This window comes from Protopterus annectens, chromosome 6.part0, assembly GCF_019279795.1.
Source record: "Protopterus annectens isolate FY-2018-M chromosome 6.part0, PAN1.0, whole genome shotgun sequence".
Taxonomy (NCBI): Eukaryota; Metazoa; Chordata; order Ceratodontiformes; family Protopteridae; genus Protopterus; species Protopterus annectens.
The window spans coordinates 1,312,966,856-1,312,987,748 of record NC_056737.1 but is presented as its reverse complement, the minus strand read 5'-3'; positions in this window follow the sequence as shown (position 1 = coordinate 1,312,987,748).

Here is a 20,893-nt window from a genome sequence, read left to right as displayed (position 1 = left end):
TTATCACAGTCAGGAACAGTAGTGAACAAAAGTGACAAACAGGCATTATCAGAGTCAGGAACAGTAGTGAACAAAAGTGACAAACAGGCATTATCAGAGTCAGGAACAGTAGTGAACAAAAGTGACAAACAGGCATTATCAGAGTCAGGAACAGTAGTGAACAAAAGTGACAAACAGGCATTATCAGAGTCAGGAACAGTAGTGAACAAAAGTGACAAACAGGCATTATCAGAGTCAGGAACAGTAGTGAACAAAAGTGACAAACAGGCATTATCAGATTCAGGAACAGTAGTGACCCACTTTAGATTATGTTATGCAGCTTCAGTGAGAAAATGACCTAAAAGCAAGGATCTTTACTAAATATTTAAAGGTTCAATCAAATGTAAAGGACTTGTAAACATTCCCACAGGCTATGGCCAAGGTGCCCTTAGGATAGAAGGTGCGTACAAGCCATAACCATGTAGCAATAAAGTGGTTGGCATAGGTTAGACTACCAGATACAGGAGCTCACGAAATAGTGGTGCTCAATATATAAGCAAATTATAGGAAGGAAGAGAACGTGAACTATGATACAGGCTCGTTTCTTTAAATATAAGCCCATAAAAGGTAAGGATAAATATATTGATGCACTAAGCACTAGGGGTGTAAGAACTACATCACTGATAACATCGTGTTAACTCTAGGAGGTGGCGTAGCTGACTACAGTTCCCACGTGGACCGCCCATATACAAGAGCTGCACTTAAAGTTCTAAAACAGCACAGATGGATATTTCAGCGACTGGTTTCATATAAACATACATTAGGCACAATGTAAATTAGTTCATTTAGCAGCCAACATGCCATTTATGAAACAAAAAAATAACAGCAGATTCAAGTACATACTTACAGAGCAGGAGACGCCAGGGCCAGGAGCACACAGCAGCCAGGGGTATTCCAGGTAATAAAGATAGTACCTTGCAGGGCTGGGCTAATTTATGGACTAGGAAAGGAAGTAAGATTTGAGGGGAAGGGGGAGGGAGGCAGAAAAGAGTGGGCAGGTAACACAGAGGGGGGCTTAAGCTATGGAAGGTGTGCAAATGGTGGATGGGATGTGTGAAGAAGCTTAGGATGGGAAATGAAGGACAATAGATACTAAGCAGGTCTGGAGAGGTAAAAGATAGAAAGAGCATGAAAAGCTAGAAAGATGGAGGCAAGGTAGGCTGCAGGGAGTAAAATCAGATTAAGGAGACAAGTACAGACAAGTAATATCAGAAAGACCAATCAGTAAGCTTTAGAGGTGCTTTCGAGTAAGAGAGGGTTATTAATGGATGGAAAGATAGGCTGTAGAAGTGAGAGTATGGAGAACAACTGTAAGAACTACAGAAGGTTTAATAGTGGTAGTGGGGAATAGGAGAATATACTAAGAAGCTCAGATATGTGTAATGTTAATGTTAGGAAAGTAAGGAATAATGGAGTATGAAATTCAGTTTAGCTAAGGGTGCCTCCTATTGGGCTAAAGTATAAATCAGTAGACACAGGGAGAAGAGGATAATTAAAAGACAATTTGGGATAGACTGATAACTGCTTGGGGTAGCTAAATCAAGGAGAACAAGGTTTGTTTGCACGGGTAGAGAGAGGTATGGCTGCTAGGTATTCTGGCTGGATAGCATATTAAATTGAACAAGCAAAATAATATGATTTACAGGCATGGACGCCTGCCATGGCCAGTTTGCAAGCTAACATTAGCTGTGTAGTGTATACATTGTGGAAACAGTGCATCAGTAAAGCAGCCATGTTTACAATTGTGGGATACTCAAGACATTCAGCATTTCCACAGAACAGAGGCCATTTGGCTCTACAGGACCACACAGCCACTGTCATGAGGAGATAGGTAATAGATACTACTCATGATAGGATGTGTTGCAGGCATAGCCACAACCAGAGGGTTGAAGGTAACAGTGTGAGATTCCACTTATCTTGGTGCTATAATTCAAGGGCTCCATCTACTAGCTGGTAGCTAATGTGTAGGTGCCTGGCTATGAGAGAGATGGTCAGAGCCATTATGTAGTCATTGCTGCATATTACTATGGTACAGTCTTCTCTACAGTAAGGAATTTAGTTAAAAACATTTACTTCCCGTGGCAAGGGTACAAGGTTTGAATCATTCCACCTTCATTTATCTACTGTGTAACATTGGGCAAGTCACTTACCCAGACAGTGCTTTGGAGCAATTGGGAAGGGCTAGGCTGCTTAGAAATCTCCAGGACAGCATGCCTAGTAGCTATGAACCTGCTGTTGTTGTTTTCCAGCAATTGCTTATTGCATAGCTGATCTAGTGCAGGAAATGTCATGGCAATATCACCAGCACACCTTTGTTTTGAGTGAAATATAGGCAATTTATTCTTCATGGACAATAGGCAGTGCATTTGTAGATGAAACACTAAAATGCAAAGTTGTTTGCCAGTTGTAACCTCTGCATTAATAATAGTGTTCTTTAATATAGATTTATTCAGATAACTTTTACTTCAGCAGAGATTGTGCATATTGACAGCATATGTTCCAAGTTATTAATATTCCTTATGTTCTCATAAATACTCTTCTAAATCAGCTATACTGGAAGAAATGAATATAGTAACAGAGAAAAAACAACTGGAATTGAGGTCTTTAGAAAAAGGTAGGAGCAAACTACACAGGAAAAAATGGGAATTGTGGGAACAATACATACAAGGGAGGAATGAGATATAAAAGGCAGCAGGACTTAAATAGCTATGTAATGTTTGAGTGAGAAAGATTGGGTAGATTATAAGTGATGTATAATATTTGCAACTGGGAGAAGGTCAGTATGGTTTGGGATGTAAAATGCTTGTTACTAGGATTGTGTCAATGTGGTTTGTTTTCATTTGTATAAATGTATGATTGCCTATGTAGTAAGCAATGATTTAATAAAGATGTTTCTTGTTTAAAAAAGGCAGGAACTGAATATTAATTGTTATTAGTTGTTGTTGTTGTGTCTTTCGGCTTTTCCCGGTTAGGGGTCGCCACAGCGGAACTCCGGTCTGTTAATGATTGGCAGTAGATTTTTACGTGCTGGCTTGCCGGGCCTAATGCACAACTTTCAATGAAGGAACGCCCATTCATGCATGTCGCCACAGAGAAGACGCTCTAACTGGGAATTGAACGGGCAACGTCTACCTGTGAGGTGACAACGCTACCGCAGCACCACCACCGCTATTATTAGTATTAATTATAATTAATTAATTATTCATTATTATTAATTTTGTATGTAATATTGCTTAGGTTATATGATATATAGCAATATATGTCTATGTCAATATAGTTTGATTAGTATTATATGAATCTAAATTTGCCTATGTCACAAGTGATAATTCAGTAAAGGTGTTTGGAAAATAAATACTCTTCTATTTAAACTATGCTACACATGGTTAGATTTTATGGTATGATGCTAGTGAGTTATGTTTAATTTCATGTAGTTCATCCAAAAACTACCAATAAAGTGCATATAATTTATGTCTTCATAATAAAAATGGATGTATACTATCAAAAAAGTGGCTATAATTACTGGTGTGTTTGGGGGTCTGTGTATGAATAAAATTACCTTATGCTCTTATCATCTGGTAATTTTTAAACAGTCTTTAATCTTGCTTTGCAGGGCTAGTACGTGTGTGTGTGTGGGGGGGGGGGTTAAGTTGGAATACTTAGGCTGCAGTGTGTTTGTGTGAAGCAAATTTGAAATATGTGATGGTCATTATTATTGTTTGGATGTAGCCAACACTGTAGTTATAATTGCTGTGGTTGGGTGATGTCTGTGGATAAAAATGACTGCCCCTGCTGAACTAATAAAACTAAAAAATATTTGTCTGTTTTTGCTAGACTGCTGTGTATTTATGTAAAGCAAACTGGAGTACTTTGTTGTGGCCATTTGTATCAAAGTCCAATATGTGAGGTATATACAGTTGGTAAACTGGACATAATTGATGAGTACAGATATCGGTGGATTATAATGACTACAGTATGACTGGCCTTTGAAACATTCTGAAATGGGTACTTTTGTCATTATTGGTTCATATATTTTGTTTCACTTCTTACTGGAAAAATGCTCAAAATTACAAAGTTAACACACCCTAACAAATGTTGCTTAAAACAAATTAGAATGTGAATCAAAGAACGCTTGCATATATGTATTTAAAATGTGTGCAGGAGGCTCATGGTCTGAAAACAGCCTGAGGCCCAAAGTGTTCTTAATTCTCAACAGGCCATATGCATTTTCAATGAAAGTGAGTTTTAAGGGAATTGAAGTTTGCTGTTGCTCATTCTGTGCTTGTTTTCATTGGTTTTGTTTTTTTTGTTTTTTTTTTAGCAAATGGCCATCAATGATTTGTGCTATAATATATTCAATAAAACTGTTAAATTAAATCCAAATCTATGAAATAATTTTAAAACTAAAGAAGAACATAGTCTACATACTTTCAAGTTTGAATAGGGTTTATGGTAATTTGGGAGAGACAGTCAGGTAATGCGATACTGGAATGGTTTTAGTGGAGGGGGCCTGGTTCATTACCTTGCCAAGACCACATTTGACCATGATCTAGATCTAATTATATGCTGTCACTGGCTAAGGCATATAATTCTGTTATTTTTCCAAGCTGTTGCACTGTCCTTAGATGAGAGGGTAATTCCCCACAGCAGAGCGCAGTTATACAAGTTTATGTGCTAATGTATGCTTTCACTGCCTGGTACGCATCTTAGGCTGCATCTCAGTATTGCACTTGACTTATATGCCTTGACTATATATAATACTAACATGTTCTTTGCAGTACACTGTGATGATACTTATAGGACTGTATATGGGAGCAAGACAGGTTTCCAATTGTGAGCATATGAGAACTGCTATCAGTGAGACAGGTGTATGAAAACACAACTTTGCAAAAAAAAAAACAAAAAAACAAAAAAAAAACAAAGTTGCATTTTCTATATTAAGTAACAGGCTACAGTAGGCAAATTCTACTTCAGACAGAGCTGTGGGCTCCAGTAAGACAGTAGTTGATACCTTTATTTTGATGGTGTTTCACTGCTTGCATTGCAGAAACTGCATTTTCACCACTTTCGTTTGCACTAATGCCCAAGGCTCAGACACAGCATTATGATATGGTACTGTGTACTGCTGGGTGTAAGGAAGTTTATACTGTAGCTGTGTATCACACCTGGTTATGTCCTAGTCTTTTTCACACTAAAGATTAAAATGTTTCCAGGTAATTTTGTTGTGTTGTTTTAATGGGCATCACTGGTTAACAGCTGCTTGCTTTTCAGGAAGGGTGTGTTTCAGTGTTTAGGTAGCACACACACACACACACACACACACACACACACACACACATACATAGACATACACACACACACGCACACGCACGCACACGCACGCACACACACGCACACACACGCACACACGCACACACACACACACACACTATAGTATGTAGCCATTTCAGGATGTGTATGCATACTATTCCACATACTGCAATTTCAATGAGTCTTTTACAGATATAACTATATGGCACTAAAGATAGTTGTGCAGAGATGATGGCATCTGTTTTCCTAGTTGGGTGTGTACCAATCCCTGTGTATTCTCAATATTTATGGTTCACATTGAAATGTTTCCGTATAATTCACATTTATCTAGCATTACCATGTATGTCAACAATTCATCATGGAGTCAGCCTACCCTCCACTTATAATGCTAATGGGTGAGAGAGCAGAGAGAACTATTTATTGTGACCGCAGGTGCTGCCAACATTCTAGGGAATGATGTACAAGCATTCAATGATATACAAGTGACCAGACTTACTTTGGCCTCAATAAGTACAAATCACAGATTCAGGCTGCCCTGTGAGACACGTCTTTCTTAATGGACTTTCTTAATGGACTGGAGTGGTCAAGACACAGCAACTTCCCTTGATGTCTGGTACAATGTCCCAGAAGCACTGTGGCAGATCTTAGGTAGTGTAGGTGGGCTGCAGATCAGATTGCAGCAATATGCAGGCAACTTAAAATATGTGACTGAGCTGCTTGAGGTGTTTGTGGGTCACAGTTTTGGCACAAGGGGTCACATGGAATGCTCTGTCCTCTACCATATTTCTCTTATGGTTGCTTCTCCATCTCAGCAGTTGTGTCTTTTTACAAGTATCACTTGTTCATGCAAACATATCTGCTGTTTCATTACACATATATGTATCTGGTTGTTGGACATCCCTTCCAATGCATTACTGCCTTGTTTTCATGGACCAATATAGTAGTGTATAAATAAGTACTACTGTATTATTAAAGTGCTACTTCAGGCTTGTATCACGCTCTCTTCTGATACAATACTGAACCAAGACTTTCACAAGCAGTATATCACAACTTGGTGTACTAATGACAGGAATATTTATGTGTTGCCCTTTCCTCATAGGCTGTCATTACAGATTTGATGAAAATGTATTTTGTTACATGTGTAACCAGGAGCAAATGGGCAAGTGTGTATGTATATATGGTCATTGCTGATGTTTTGATTGATTGCCCATCTGGCTTGTTATAACCTTCGGCCATTGTTTCGTCATCAAAGTGCGACACAGCTGTTTGACAATAGATGCACTGTGCATTCTGTCTTTTTGTAAATGTTTACCCTGCAGTTACCCAGACTACATTGCACTATTTTTTATGCATGCATGATTAATAACATGTTTCTATTTGATACTGCTGCTGTGATGCAGTTTGCTAGATCATGTAATATATTGTTTACTAGTTTCATCTAGAGATAGGTTCATAGGTAGGTACTAGGCTATAAGCCCAAGGGCCTAAGTAAGCCTAGCCAAGAAGGTTGCATGGCTTATGCAACCCAAGAAAGTTAATTTCTTGTGCCCCTGTTTAGAAGAGCCACAGAAGTGATTCCTGGGGTGTATTTCCTATTTCCCATCCACTCATCAAGATTTTTCTTGAAGAGTGCTAATGAGGAACTTTGTTTGACATAGATGGGTAGCTTGTTCCAGAGTATGGGAAGTCTCTGGGACAGGAATCTATCCCTCCAGCATGTTCTGATTACTGTGGTGACAAAATTTAGATCCCTAGAGCATGCAGCTCGGAGGGATTGGGATTTTTTTAGGTGTAGCATGTCCAACAGCTCTGGGTTTGACATAGCTTTATATGTTAGGCAGAGATCAGCTCGGAGAAGGCGATATGCAACGGAGTACAGCTGGAGTTTTTTGAGACGGTCAGTGTAGGGCATCTGTTTGAGGCCATTAATCCTCTTTGTGAGGTACTTCCATGGCCTTCCCAGCTGCTGCAGATGTCTTGTGAGGTATATTCCAAAAGGGGCATTGTACTCTATAATGGGTCTAATGAGTGTTGAGTAGAGGGGAACAATGACCTCTTTTTTCCTGAATGTGAAGCCTTTTGTGATGAGGTGTGCCACATAGAAGGATTTCCTGACTACTGTGGCAATGTGATTGTCAAAGGCAAGACTACTGTCCACCTGGGTCCCAAGGTCTCTTGGCACACATTCGGCATTAAGTAGACTGCCACCTATGTGGTAGTTCATGGGTGCCGAGTTTTTACCAAAGGGGATGACAATGCACTTTTTGGCATTGAGCTTGAGGCCATGGCTCTGACACCAGGCACCTGAAGCAGTGAGACCCTTCTGTAGGATGTCCACATCATTTGGTGACTTGACTATGGCTCCTAGTTTGCAGTTATCTGCAAACTTCATTAGCCAAAGGCCTTCTGTGTTAGTCTGTACTTCAGAGAAGTAGATACCAAACAGGAGAGGTCCCAGGACTGAACCCTGTGGTACTCCACTTGTCACTGGTTTGAAGTCAGATTTGGAGTCTGCAACTTTTACAGTGTGGGTTCTGTCAGTGAGCCAGTTGGTAACCCATCTTGTGATGTAGGGATTTATACCTAGTTTAGTGACTTTAGCTATAATTCCAAAATGGGGGATGGTGTCTAAAACCTTGGCGAGATCAAGATAGGCTGTGTGAACCACCTTACCTTTGTCTATGGCTTTGGTGACTGCCTCAAAGAAGTCGATGAGGTTCAGGAGGTATGATCTGCCTTTCACAAACCAGAACTGGGTGGGGTTCAGAGTTTGGAGGTTACCAATGCCTTTGTTTATGAGTTCTATGATGATACATTCCATGGCCTTACAGACCAGGCTCATCAAGAAAATAGGGCGATAGTTCCCAGGATCAGTGGTGGCTCCCCCTTTGTGGAGTGGGATAACTGTTGCTGTGCACCATTCAGTGGGCACAAAGCCTGACGTGAGGCTATTATTGAACATGGTGCTTAGGTGGGGAGCCAGTTCGTTCTGATGTTCATGTAAAAAACAGCCAGGGATGTTGTCCCATCCCATAAATGCTGTGTTTTTGGCTTTAGAGAGTGCAGCTTTTACCTGTGTAGTTGTAATTACAGGGACTCTACATTCTTCCTGTATAAATATGGGACCTTTAGGGGGTGAGAGGGGGGTAAAGTTATCACTGAACCTATCTGCCAGAATGTTGGCAATATCAGTTGGTTCTGTAATTTTCATGCCATTGTGCTGTAACTCAGAGCAGATCTGGGTGTTGCCATTGAGATTTTTGACATAGCTATAGAATGCTTTTTGGCTGTCCCTAGAATCAGTGGTGATTTTGTTTTCATAGCTAGCTTTGGAGGATCTTATAAGGGATCTCAGCTTCTTACTGAGTCTGACCAGGGAGCTCCTCCACTCATGGGATTGTACTCTCTTTTGCAACAGTTTCTTCCTTCTGTTGTAGAGTTTGTTTATGACAGGTGACCACCAAATTGGCTTCCTTTTTTTGGAGGATAGCGTCTTGATTCTGTTTGGGATAGCATGATCCATGATCTTGTGTAAGTGCTTATAGAGTGCATTTGTCTAGGATTCAGCAGTCATAACTGTATTGTCCATCTGCATGGGTGTCATGAAGTTCGCCACTTCTGTCTTAAGAAGCATGAAGTTGGCTTTGGAGAATTTTTTTACCTTGGTTTCCTTAATTGTGGGTGGGGGCGGGATGTGGATATCTAGGGTGATTAGCTTATGGTCGGATCTGACCAACTAGGAGTTGACTTCAGGTGTGGAACACTAGTCACTCATGTTGGTAATGACTAGGTCTAGGATATTGTTGCCCCTGGTGGGGGTATGGAAAAGTTGATCTAGGGCATTAGAATTTATGAATTCCAGGAAGCGTTGAGCAAAGGTGTTGGTACAAGAGTAGTTTTCCCAGTTAATGGTGGGGTAGTTGAAATAGCCCATTATTAGGGTGTTTGGTTGAACCCTAATATTTTCCAGTATATCAAGAAACTAGGAGTGGGAATCCTGGGGCATGGTGAGGGATCTGTAGCAAGCTACAATTTGAATTGCAGTTTTGCCCAGAGTTAGTTGCACTTGGATAACCTCGGATGCATTATGCTGAGCAACTAGCCTGGAGGTGTGGATATCCTTAATGAATATGGACACACCTCCACCTTTGGTGTTCCAGTCCAGGTTAGGTGGCCGAAAAGTGTGGTATGAGTTATAGCCTGGCAATGCAGGGATGCTCTCCGGAGCCTTGAACCAGGTCTCAGTCACTGCACAGATATCGATGTTCTCCATTTTAAGGAGTGCTTTGAGGGAGTGCATTTTGAGATTTAGACTTCTAGCATTGAGTAGCATTACCCTCAGTTTTTGCTTGCCTGTTCCTGTTACGGTGGTGAATTTGTCATTTGAACCTTGCCTAATAAAGGCACTATAGGGGCGGCAAGAGCCTTAGCCAGTATCCGGAGTCCCAGGGGTGACAAGTGAAGGCCATCTCTGGCAAAGCATCATGGTTTGTCGACCATGTCATCCCAGGCTGACAGATACTGGATCCCCTTAGAATGACACCAGAAGTTTAACCAATTGTTGAAGTCAATCATTTTGTCCTTGTACTGCAGTATCATTCTGGGTGATGGCAGGATGCTACTCAAGGCTAGGATCATACCTGCCTAGTCTACAAGATCGTAGAGCTCTTCCATGTCTATTTTCATGTAGTCCAGGGATATACGTCTCAGGTCATTCACACCAACATGGACAATGACAGAGTTATATTTGTACTTGTGGAGTGACCTGAGTTTGTGGGTTATGTGTCAGATCCTGGCACCTGACAGGCAGCTGACAGTAACCTTCTCCTTGTTTAGCCTGGTGAGTGGGACATCAGTGTGCCTAACTATAGAGTCACCTATGACTAGTGCACTGGGTACTTTGTTTTACCTTATGGGCTGTGGTTGAGTGGCACACTGATTCTGTGGGCTATGTGTCATTTGGATTGTGTTGGGGGGGTGGAGGTTGCTTGTGTTTCTGCTTTGGAGGTCTCTGTTGCTTGATCAGATTATTATTGAGAGCCTCTGCAAATGTTTTTGTGTTTCTATGTGTGGATTTTGATGGTGTAGGTTTAGTGGGACTATATGATGAGTGTGGTGTGATGCAAGTGTTTTCCTTCTCCTCTTGACTGTCAAGTTCAGTCTTGGTCGGAGAGAGCTTTACCTCCAGTTGACTAGATAAGTGCATCTCTCACAGGTTGTAGTGTTGGGTGGTAGGAGGAGAGAGTTGTCTGTGTACATTAGGCAATTTCTACATGGCCCCAAGATGCCCAGATTCATCAGATAGACAGGAGAGAACACTGGGAGCTGACCCTTGGACATGCCTGAATAAAAAACTATTTTCCTCTAGATAAGTGAGGAAAGTGAGTACAAGAGCTGTTTTTCTCTAAGCAAGTGAGGATAAGTACAAAAACTGTTTTCCTCTAAGTAATGAGGAAGGTCAAATGCTGTAGTAATTCATAGCTTATTTAGTGCTTACAACAAGTTCTGAACGAATAAGCAAATTCAAGTGCTAAAACTAAGAATCTGTATCTGAACTAGACTCATTACAGGAAAGAAACAAGTACAAATGCGGGCTTTTAAATCAGAAAGTTGAAAGAGATGGAAAAATTGCCCAAATGGCCAGTAACTACAATTTATGGGCCAGAACCACTCCTTATGTGGTAGATAGGTTACCTAGTACTTACCACTCCCACTGATAAGCTAGAAGGCTTCCCTCCAATACAGAATGGCTTGGGGGGCTCAGGAGCTTGCAAACAGTCCTGGATACAGCAAATCTGTATCTGGACTAGACTAGTTACAGGAAAGGGGAGGACAACTGCAAATGCAGGCTTTTAAATTAGGAAGTTGAGAGAGATGGACAAACTGCCCAAATGGCAAATAACTACAATTTCTAGGTCAGAACCACTCCTTATGTTGTAGATAGGTTGCCTAGTGCTTACCACTCCCACTGATAAGCTACCAGGCTTCCCTCTAACACAGACAGGCTTGAGGGACTCAGAAGCTTACAAACAGTCCTGGATATAGGAAATCTGTATCTGGACTAGACTAGTTACAGGAAAGACAGGAAACAAGCATCATATTTTTGTTACAGTTAAGCAGAACACAGGGAGATTCTAGCAAAGTTTTTTTTTTGTAAAGGAAAGGGAGAGAGGAGAAGCAGAATATAATTCAAGGTTAGGAAACTGAGTGGGTTGGCCTTTTCAAATGTTCTCTCTGTGTCTATGCAAAAAGGCTTTTTTTTTACTTTGTGCTTTCTCTTTCTGTTTTTCTACATTCATGTCTACAATATTTTTGTCTTTCATCACATGACACATTTTCCTATGCAGCAGTGTCTTAATGGCAATGGCAAAGCTGTTGCACTGTTTGATATGCATTATTATAATATGTTCCTTATTGGGGTACAAGCACAGCAAGGTTATCTTCCTAGTATTAGCCTTTAGCCATGCTATTTAATATGTTAAGGGTATATCACAGCCAAAGTCTTTGCTTCTGTGCTTATCAAGCTTATCACCTAAGTGCAAGCAATAACTAGCATCCCCAGGCAGTGAAAGAAACATCTGAAACCGGACATAGAAGGCCAACCCACTTAGGTTCTTAGACTTGAATTATCTTCTGCTCCTCCTTCCTCTCTCCTTACACTTTACTAACAAAAAAATTGCACTTTATTTATCTGCTTACTGTATTTGTGTTTCTTCCTACTTTATTACTTTACTTTGCTTTTGCCTCTTCTTAAAAGTACTCAATTGTATTTATTCTGCTGCATTTATTACTGAATAGTAGTAGCCTGATTAAATTGTAACTTATTCTAGGCCTTTTGGTTTAAGCACTTGGGCTTCAGACCAGTTGTTTTACATTAAGATGTTTTGTGGTCTGCACTGTTGTGGCAGGACAGGTTGCTTACATCCTTCTAAGTTGGGAATTGTTGACTGAAGGCTCAGTGTCTGTTATTCTAGAAGTGTATTAGTTCTGGTTTAAGCACTTGGGCTTCAGGCCAGTTATTTTACATTAAGATGGTTTGTGGTCTGCACTCTTGTGGGAGAAGAGGCTAGATTCTGCCCTTCTGAGCTGGGAATTTCTGATTAAAGGCTTATTGTGCATGCTTATTTGAACTGTTTCTTTCTGAAATTGGTGCACTTTGCTGTAGCATAGACTAGATTCAGGCATGCTGAATCTAGCTTTGTTTGTATAACTTGAGCACTAATACAGGCCATCTTTTTTTGGAGAAGGTCCCCCTGCACCCTAGTGTCAGGAGTGTGCAGTTAGAATTTGTCTGATTGAAGACTGTTGGAACAGGGCTCAGTTTTGAGTTTTTTACTGGTTAATTGGATAATGTGTTTAAATCAGTTTGCTCATTTTCTATTGTTATATAAAAAAATTGCAATTTATTCATCTGCTTTTACTGTATTTGTGCTTCTTCCTACTTTATTACTTTATTTTGCTTTTGCTGCCGGTTCTTAAAAGTACTTAATTGCATTTATTCTGCTGCATTTATTACTGCTTGTTAGCAGTCTGATTAAATTGAAAAGGCTATTATAAGCCTTTGGTTTAAGCACTTAGGATTCAAATCAGTTGTTTAACATTAACAAGGTATGTGGTCTGCACTGTTGTGGCAGGACAGGTAGCTTACATGCTTCTAAGTTGGGAGTTGCTGACTGAAGGCTTACTGTCTGTTATTCTAAAAGTGTATTAGTTCTGGTTTAAGCACTTTGGCTTTGAGCCAGTTATTTTACATTAAGAAGGTATGGTCTGCACTCTTGTGGGAGGAGAGGGTAGATTCTGCCCTTCTGAGCTGGGAGTTTCTGGTTAAAGGAGTATTGTGCCTGCGTATTTGAATTGTTTCTTTCTGAAATTGGTATGTCTTGTTATCTGTAGCATAGACTAGATTCAGACCTTCTGAATCTAGCTTTGTTTGTATAACTTGAGCACTAATCCAGGCCATCTTATTTTGGAGAAGGTTCTCCTGCACCCTAGTGGCAGGGGTGTGCAGGTAGAACTTGTCTGATTGAAGATAGCTGAAACGGGGCTCAGTTTTTAGCTTTTTATTGGTTGATTGGTTAATTTTGTTTAAATCAGTTTGCTCATTTGCTACTGTTATATAAAAAATATAAAAATATACTTTATGCATCACTGCTTAGCTAGGGTTAAACTATTCCTGGCACCATAAAGTCTGCTCTTCAAATTTTCCCTTAGAACTAGCCAGCTTTTTAGTTTTAGCACTCAAATCTGTTTCTTTGAGCTCAGCACTTATTTAGAACTCATTGTAAGCACTAAATAAGCTACAAATTACTACATCACTCAACTTTCCTCACTTGTTCATAGGTTCATAGGTTGGTACTAGGCTATCGGCCCTAGGGCCCATACAAGCCTAGCCATAACAATTCCATGGCTATTTCTTCCCACAATATTTACTTCCCTGGACCCCTGTCTAGCAGGGCAACTGACATGATCCACTGGGTGAATTTCCTATGTGCCATCCAATCATCAAGGTTCCTTTTGAAGAAGGCCAAAGAGGTGCTCTGCTTGACATGTATGGACAGTCTATTCCAGAGTCTGTGGAGTCTCTTGATCAGGAACCTATCCCTCCAGCATGTTTTGTTCATTGTGATGACAAGGTTTAGATCCCTTGAGCGTGTGGCTTTGAGGGATTGGCATTTCTTTAAGTGCAGCATGGCCAACAGCTCTGGGTTTCACATGGCCTTGTATGTTAAGCAGAGATCGCCTCTGAGTAGATGATATGTGACAGAGTATAGCTGGAGTTTTTTTAGATGGTCAGCATAGGACATCTGCTTTAGGCCTGTGATTCTTTTACTGTGGTATTTCTGCAACCTTTCCAGTTGTTGCAGATGGCTTGAGAGGTATATACCAAACGGGGCATTGTATTCTATAATGGATCTAATGATGGATGAGTACAGTGGGACAATGACCTCCTTTTTTCTTGATGAAAAGCCCTTAGTGATGAGGTGTGCCACATTGTCTAGAGGAAAACAGTTTTTAGCACTTAATAAATAAGCACCTATCCAGGCATGTCTAAGGGTCAGCTCCCTGTGTTTTCACCTGTCTACCTGATGAATCTGGGCATCTTCGGGCAATGCAGCAATTGCCTCATGTACACAGACAACCCTCTCCTCCTACCACCCAAAACTACAACCTGTGAGAGATACATTTATATAGCCAAACTGGAAGCAAAACTCTCTTCACCTAAGAATGGACTAGACAGTCAAGAGGAGAAGGTAAACACTTGCACCACACCACATTCATCACATAGTCCCTCAAAACCTATACAACCAAAGCACACACATAGAAACACAAAACACACACCTACATTCATGGAGGCTCTCAATAAAAATCTGCTCAAGCAACAGAGATCTCCAAAGCAGAAACGCAAACAACCTCCACCTTCCAACACAACCCAAATGATACATAGCCCACAAACTCAGTGTACCACTCAGCCACAGCCCATAAGGCATAACAACATACCCAACACTCAAGTCATAGGGGACTCCACTGATGTTCTACCCACCAGATTAAACAAGTTACTGTCAGCTGCCTGTCAGGTGCCAGGATCCACCACATAATGCACGCACTCAGGTCACTCCACAACAAGTACAAATATGACTCTGTCATTGTCCATGTTGGTGTGAATGACCTGAGACATGCCTCCCTGGACTACATTAAAAGAGACACGGTGGAGCTCTCCGATCTTTTAGCCCAGGCAGGTATGACCCTAGCTCTGAGCAGCATCCTGCCATCACCCAGAATTATACCAGAGTACAAGGACAAAATGATTGACTTCAACAATTGATTAAGCTTCTGGTGTCATTCTAAGGGAATCCAGTATCTGTCTGCCTGGGATGACATGATAAACAGACCACGATGCTTTGCCAGAGATGGCCTGCACCTGTCACCCTTGGGATTCTGGGATACTGGCTAAGGCTCTTGCCAACCCTATAGTGTCTTTTTTAGGCAAGGTTCAAATGACAAATTTGCCACTGTAACAGGTACAAGCAAGCAAAATCTGAGGGTAATGCTACTCAATGCTAGAAGTCTAAACCTCAAAATGCACTCACTCGAGGCACTCCTTAAAATGGAGAACATCAACATCAGTGCAGTGACAGAGACCTGGTTCAAGGCTCCAGAGAGCAGACCAGCATTACCAGGCTATAATTCATACTACACCTTTCATCCACCTAACCTGGACCAAAACTCTAAAGGCAGAGGTGTGTCCATATTCATTAAGGATATTCACACCTAGAGACTAGTTGCGCAGCATAATGCATCCGAGATTATCCAAGTACAATTAACTCTGGGCAAGACCACTACCCAAATTATAGCTTGCTACAGATCCCCCACCATGCCACAGGATTCCCACTCCTCTTTTCTTGATACACTGGAAAATATTAGGGTACAACCCAACACTATAATGGGTGATTTCAATTTCCCCACCATTAACTGGGAAAACTACTCATGCACCAACTCTTTTGCTCAACGTTTTCTGGAATTCATAAATGAAAGTGCCTTAGATCAACTTATCCACACCCCCACCAAGGGCAACAATGTCCTAGACCTAGTCATTACCAACATGGGAGACCGGTGTTCCACACCAGAGGTCAAATCCTTGTTGGTCAGATCTGACCACAAGCTAATCACCATAGACATCCACATCTCGCCCCCATTAGGGAAACCACCATAAAAAATGTCTCCAAAACCAACTTCACTCTTCTCAAGACAGAAGTGGCAAACTTCATGACACCCATGCAGATGGACAATAGAGGTACAACTGTTGAATCCTACACAAATGCACTTTATAGGCACTTACACGAGGGCATGGATCGTGCTATCCCTAACAGAACCAAGATGCTATCCTCCAAAAAAAGGAAGCCAATCTGGTAGTCCCCTGCCATAAACAAGCTCTACAACAGAAGAAAGAAACTGTTGCAAAAAAGAGTAAAATCCCATGATTGGAGGAACTCCCTGGTCAGCCTCAGAAAGAAGATGAGATCCGTCATAAAATCCTCCAAAGCTAGTTATGAAAACAAAGTCACCACTGATTCTAAAGACAACCAAAAATCATTCTATAGCTATGTCAAGAATCTCAATGGCAACACTCAGATCTGCTCTGAGTTACAGCACAATGGCACTAAATATACAGAACCAACTGATATTGCCAACATCCTGGCAGATAGGTTCATTGCTAACTTTACCCACCTCTCACCCCCCTAAAGGGCCCATCTCTATACCAGAAGAATGCAAAGTTCCTGTAATCACGGCTGCACAGGTAAAAACTGAACCCTCCAAAGCCAAGAGCACAGCATCCATGGGACCTGAAAACATCTCAGGCTGCATTCTATATGAACTACAGAACAAACTGGCACCCCACCTAAGTACCATGCTCAATCATAGCCTCACCTCTGGCTTTGTACCCATTGAATAGCGCACAGTGACGCTTATCCCACTCCACAATGGGGGAGCCACCATGGACCCCGAGAACTACCGCTCCGTTAGCCTGATGAGCCTGGTCTGCAAAGCCATGGAATGTATTATCATGGAACTTATAAACAAAGACATTGGTAATCTCCAAACTCTGGACCCCACCCAGTTCGGGATTGTAAAAGGCAGATCATGTCTCCTAAACCTGATAGACTTCTTTGAAGCAGTCACCAAAGCCGTAGATGAAGGAAAGGTGGTTCACACAGCCTAGCTAGATATTGCCAAGACTTTCAACACCATCCCCCACTCTGGAATTATAGATAAACTCACTAAATTTGACATAAATCCCTATGTCACAAGATGGGTTGCCAACTGGCTCACTGACAGAACCCACACTGTGAAAGTAGCAGACTCCAAATCCACCTTCAGACCAGTGACAAATGAAGTACCACAGGGTTCCGTCCTGGTTCCTGTCCTGTTTGGTGTCTACTTCTCTGAAGTACAGGCTAACACAGAAGGTCTTTGGCTAATGAAGTTCGCAGATGACTGCAAACTAGGAACCATAATTGAAACTCCTAATGATGTGAACATCCTACAAAATAGCCTCAGTGAGACAGATGCCTGGTGTCAAAGCCATGGCCTCAAGTTCAATGCCAAAAAGTGCATTGTCATCCCCTTTGGTAAAAACTATGTACCCATAAACTACCACATAGGAGGTAGTCTACTTAACACCGAAAGTATTAAGAGACCTTGGGACAGAGGTAGACAGTAGTCTCTCCTTTGATAATTACATCGCCACAGTAGTCAGGAAATCCTTCTACGTGTCACACCTCATCACAAAAGATTTCTCATCCTGGAAAAAATAAGTCATTGTTCCCCTCTACTCATCACTCGTTAGATCTATTATAGAGTACAATGCCCCTTTTGGTATGTACCTCACAAGACATCTACAACAACTGGAATGGCCACAGAAATACCTGACAAAGAGGATTACTGGCCTCAAACAGATGCCCTACACAGACCATCTCAAAAAACTCCAGCTTTACTCCCTTGCATATCGCCTACTCAGAGGCGATCTCTGTCTAACATACAAAGCAATGGCAAACCCAGAGCTGTTGGACATGCTCCACTTAAAGAAATCCCAATCCCTCCAAACTATACACTCTAGGGGCCTAAACCTTGTCAGCACAATAAACAGAACATGCTGGAGGGATAGATACCTGTCCCAGAGACTTCCCATACTCTGGAACAAACTATCTATCTATATCTAACAAAGCTCCTCATTAGCACTCTTCAAGAAAAATCTTGATGATTGAATGGGAAATAGGAAATTCACCCTGGGGATCACTTCTGTGGCCTTGCTCGACAGGGGCACAGGAAAATAATTTTCTTCATTGGTGAAAGCCAGGGTACCTTTTTGGCTAGGCTTATATAGGCCCAAGGGCCAATAGCCTAGTACCTACCTATGAATATATGAACCTGTTGTTCCATGGGTATAAAAAGTGTTCACACCCTTATTAATATTCCAGGTTTTTGTGATATAAAAAATGAGACCACAATTAATAATTTCAAAATTTTTCCCACCTTTAATGTGACTTATAACCTGTACAATTCAATTGGAAAACAAACAAATCTGTTAGGGGAAAAATGTAAAAAATAAAAAATGTACAATAAGCTGGTTGCATAAAAATGCACACACTTAAACTAATACTTTGTTGAAGCATCTTCTGATTTAATTACAGCATTCAGTCTTCTTGGGTACACACCTGCCATCAATTAAAGAGACCCTGGTTTACCCCAAATAAAGTTCAGCTGTCCTAGTAGGATTTTCCTGACATTTACTCAGTTGCCTGCTACAGCAAAAGCCATGGTTCACAGAGAGCTTACAAAGCATCAAACGGATATAATTGTTGAAAGGTATTAGTCAGGAGAAGGGTATAAAAAAACATTCCACAGCATTGGATATACCATGGAACACAGTGAAGACAGTCATCAAAAAGTGGAGAAAACACTGGACAATAGTAATGTTGCAAAGAACTGGATATCCCTCCAAAATTGATTAAAATACAAGACAAAAACATGTCAGGGAGGCTGCCAAGAGACCTACAGCAACACTGAAGGGGCTGCAGGAATTTCTGGCTAGTGCGGTGGTACGGTGGTAGCATTGTTACCTCACAGCAAGAGGTTCTCCCGTTCAATTCTCGGCTGGGCTTGGGAGTGCCTTCTGTGTGGAGTCTGCATGTCCTCCCATGGTTGGGTAGCATTCGAAAGACATGCGTGCGTAAATCGGCATGCCTTCATTGAAGGTTGAGCGTCGAGCTGGCACCTCGGCATTTCATAAAAAAATCTACTGCCAATCATTAGCGGATCGGAGTTCTGCTGTGGTGACCCCTTACCGGGAAAAGCCGAAAGACAAACAACAACAACAACTGGTTGTGTACTACATGTGACAACAGTCTCTCATATTCTCCATATGTCTGAGCTATGGGGTATGGTTGCAACATGGAAGCCTTTTCTTACACAGAAACAGGCTGGGCTAAAATTTGCTAAACAATACATCAAGTCTCCCAAAAGCATGTGGGAAAATGTGTTATGGTCATATGAGACCAAGGTTGAACTTTCTGGGCACAATTCCACAAGGTACATTTGGCACAAAAGCAACACTTCACATCATCAAAAGAACACAATCCCCACAGTGAAGCATGGTGGTAACAGTATCATGCTTCAGAGTTGCTTTTCTTCATCTGGAACTGGGGCTTTAGTCAAGTTGGAGGGAATTATGAACAGTTCCAAATGCCAGTCACATTTGGCCCAAAACCTTCAGACGACTGCCAGAAAGCTGAAGATGAAGAACAATTTAATTTTTCAACATGACAATGACCCCAAGCATACATCCAAATCAACAAAAGAATGACTTCACCAGAAGAAAATTAAAGTTTTGGAATGGCCCAGCCAGAGCCCAGACCTAAATCCAATAGAAAATCTGTGGGGTGACCTGAAAAGGGCTGTGCACAAGAGAAGCCCTCACAATTTGACAGATTTTGAGTGATTTTGCAAGGAAGAGTAGGCAAATACTGCCAAGTCAAGATGCGCCATGCTGATAGACTCCTACCCAAGAAGACTGAATGCTGTAATTAAATCAAAAGGTGCTTCAACAAAGTATTAGTTTAGGGGTGTGAACATTTATGCAACCAGCTTATTGTACATTTTTTATTTTGTATATTTTTTCCCCTAACAGATTTGTTTGTTTTATCAATTGAATTGTACAGGTTATAGGTCACATTAAAGGTGGAAAAAGTTCTGAAATGATTTATTGTGGTCTCATTTTTTATATCACAAAAACCTGGCATTTTAACAGGGATGTGTACACTTTTTATATCAACTTTAAATACTGGGTTGATGCATAATGCCTTGCTTTACAAAACATTCACAAGAGACTTGCCTAATGTAGATGGCTGAGAGGTGTGTGCCAGTGATCATATTAAAAACATAGAAATCCCAGTGCCAGTGTGGGTCTTTATGAAATGTCCCTTTGCAGAGTGAATGACACATGGTGTATTAGGTATGCATTTGCAAGTATTAATTGCAGTCCCTATTGTGTATCAGTAAGTTTCCTGTTATTGACAAGCAAAGAAGACTCAGTCACAGCTACCTTCTCATTGTCACTAATATAAATGCTTACTTTCTTGCTTAGTGAACCAAAACATAAAGTCAAACAGTTTTCTCTTGTCCTTCAGCAATGTCTTCCACAAACATTATATAACTGCTTTATATGAGACTGAAGGATTCAACAGATAGTTACACTTTGGCAGCAATGCATGTTTCTTGCAGGATAACAGGCTCCTTCACTCCCATATAGGGAGAGGCTTTCAAACTTTAACTAATATACACTAACTCCCCAGTCACCCAGCAGTGAGAAATAAGGCAAACTCAATGAGTATTGAGAGCTGTTTTGATCAATCTTGACTCGTTCTAATAGCACTCATTCAGATTATCATGCTACATCTGTCAGCCTTACCAATCTGCCCTTTGTGATGCAATCAGATAAATGGGTTGACATTTAGCAAAGTACAAAAATAAATGTTTTTAAAGTAATAGC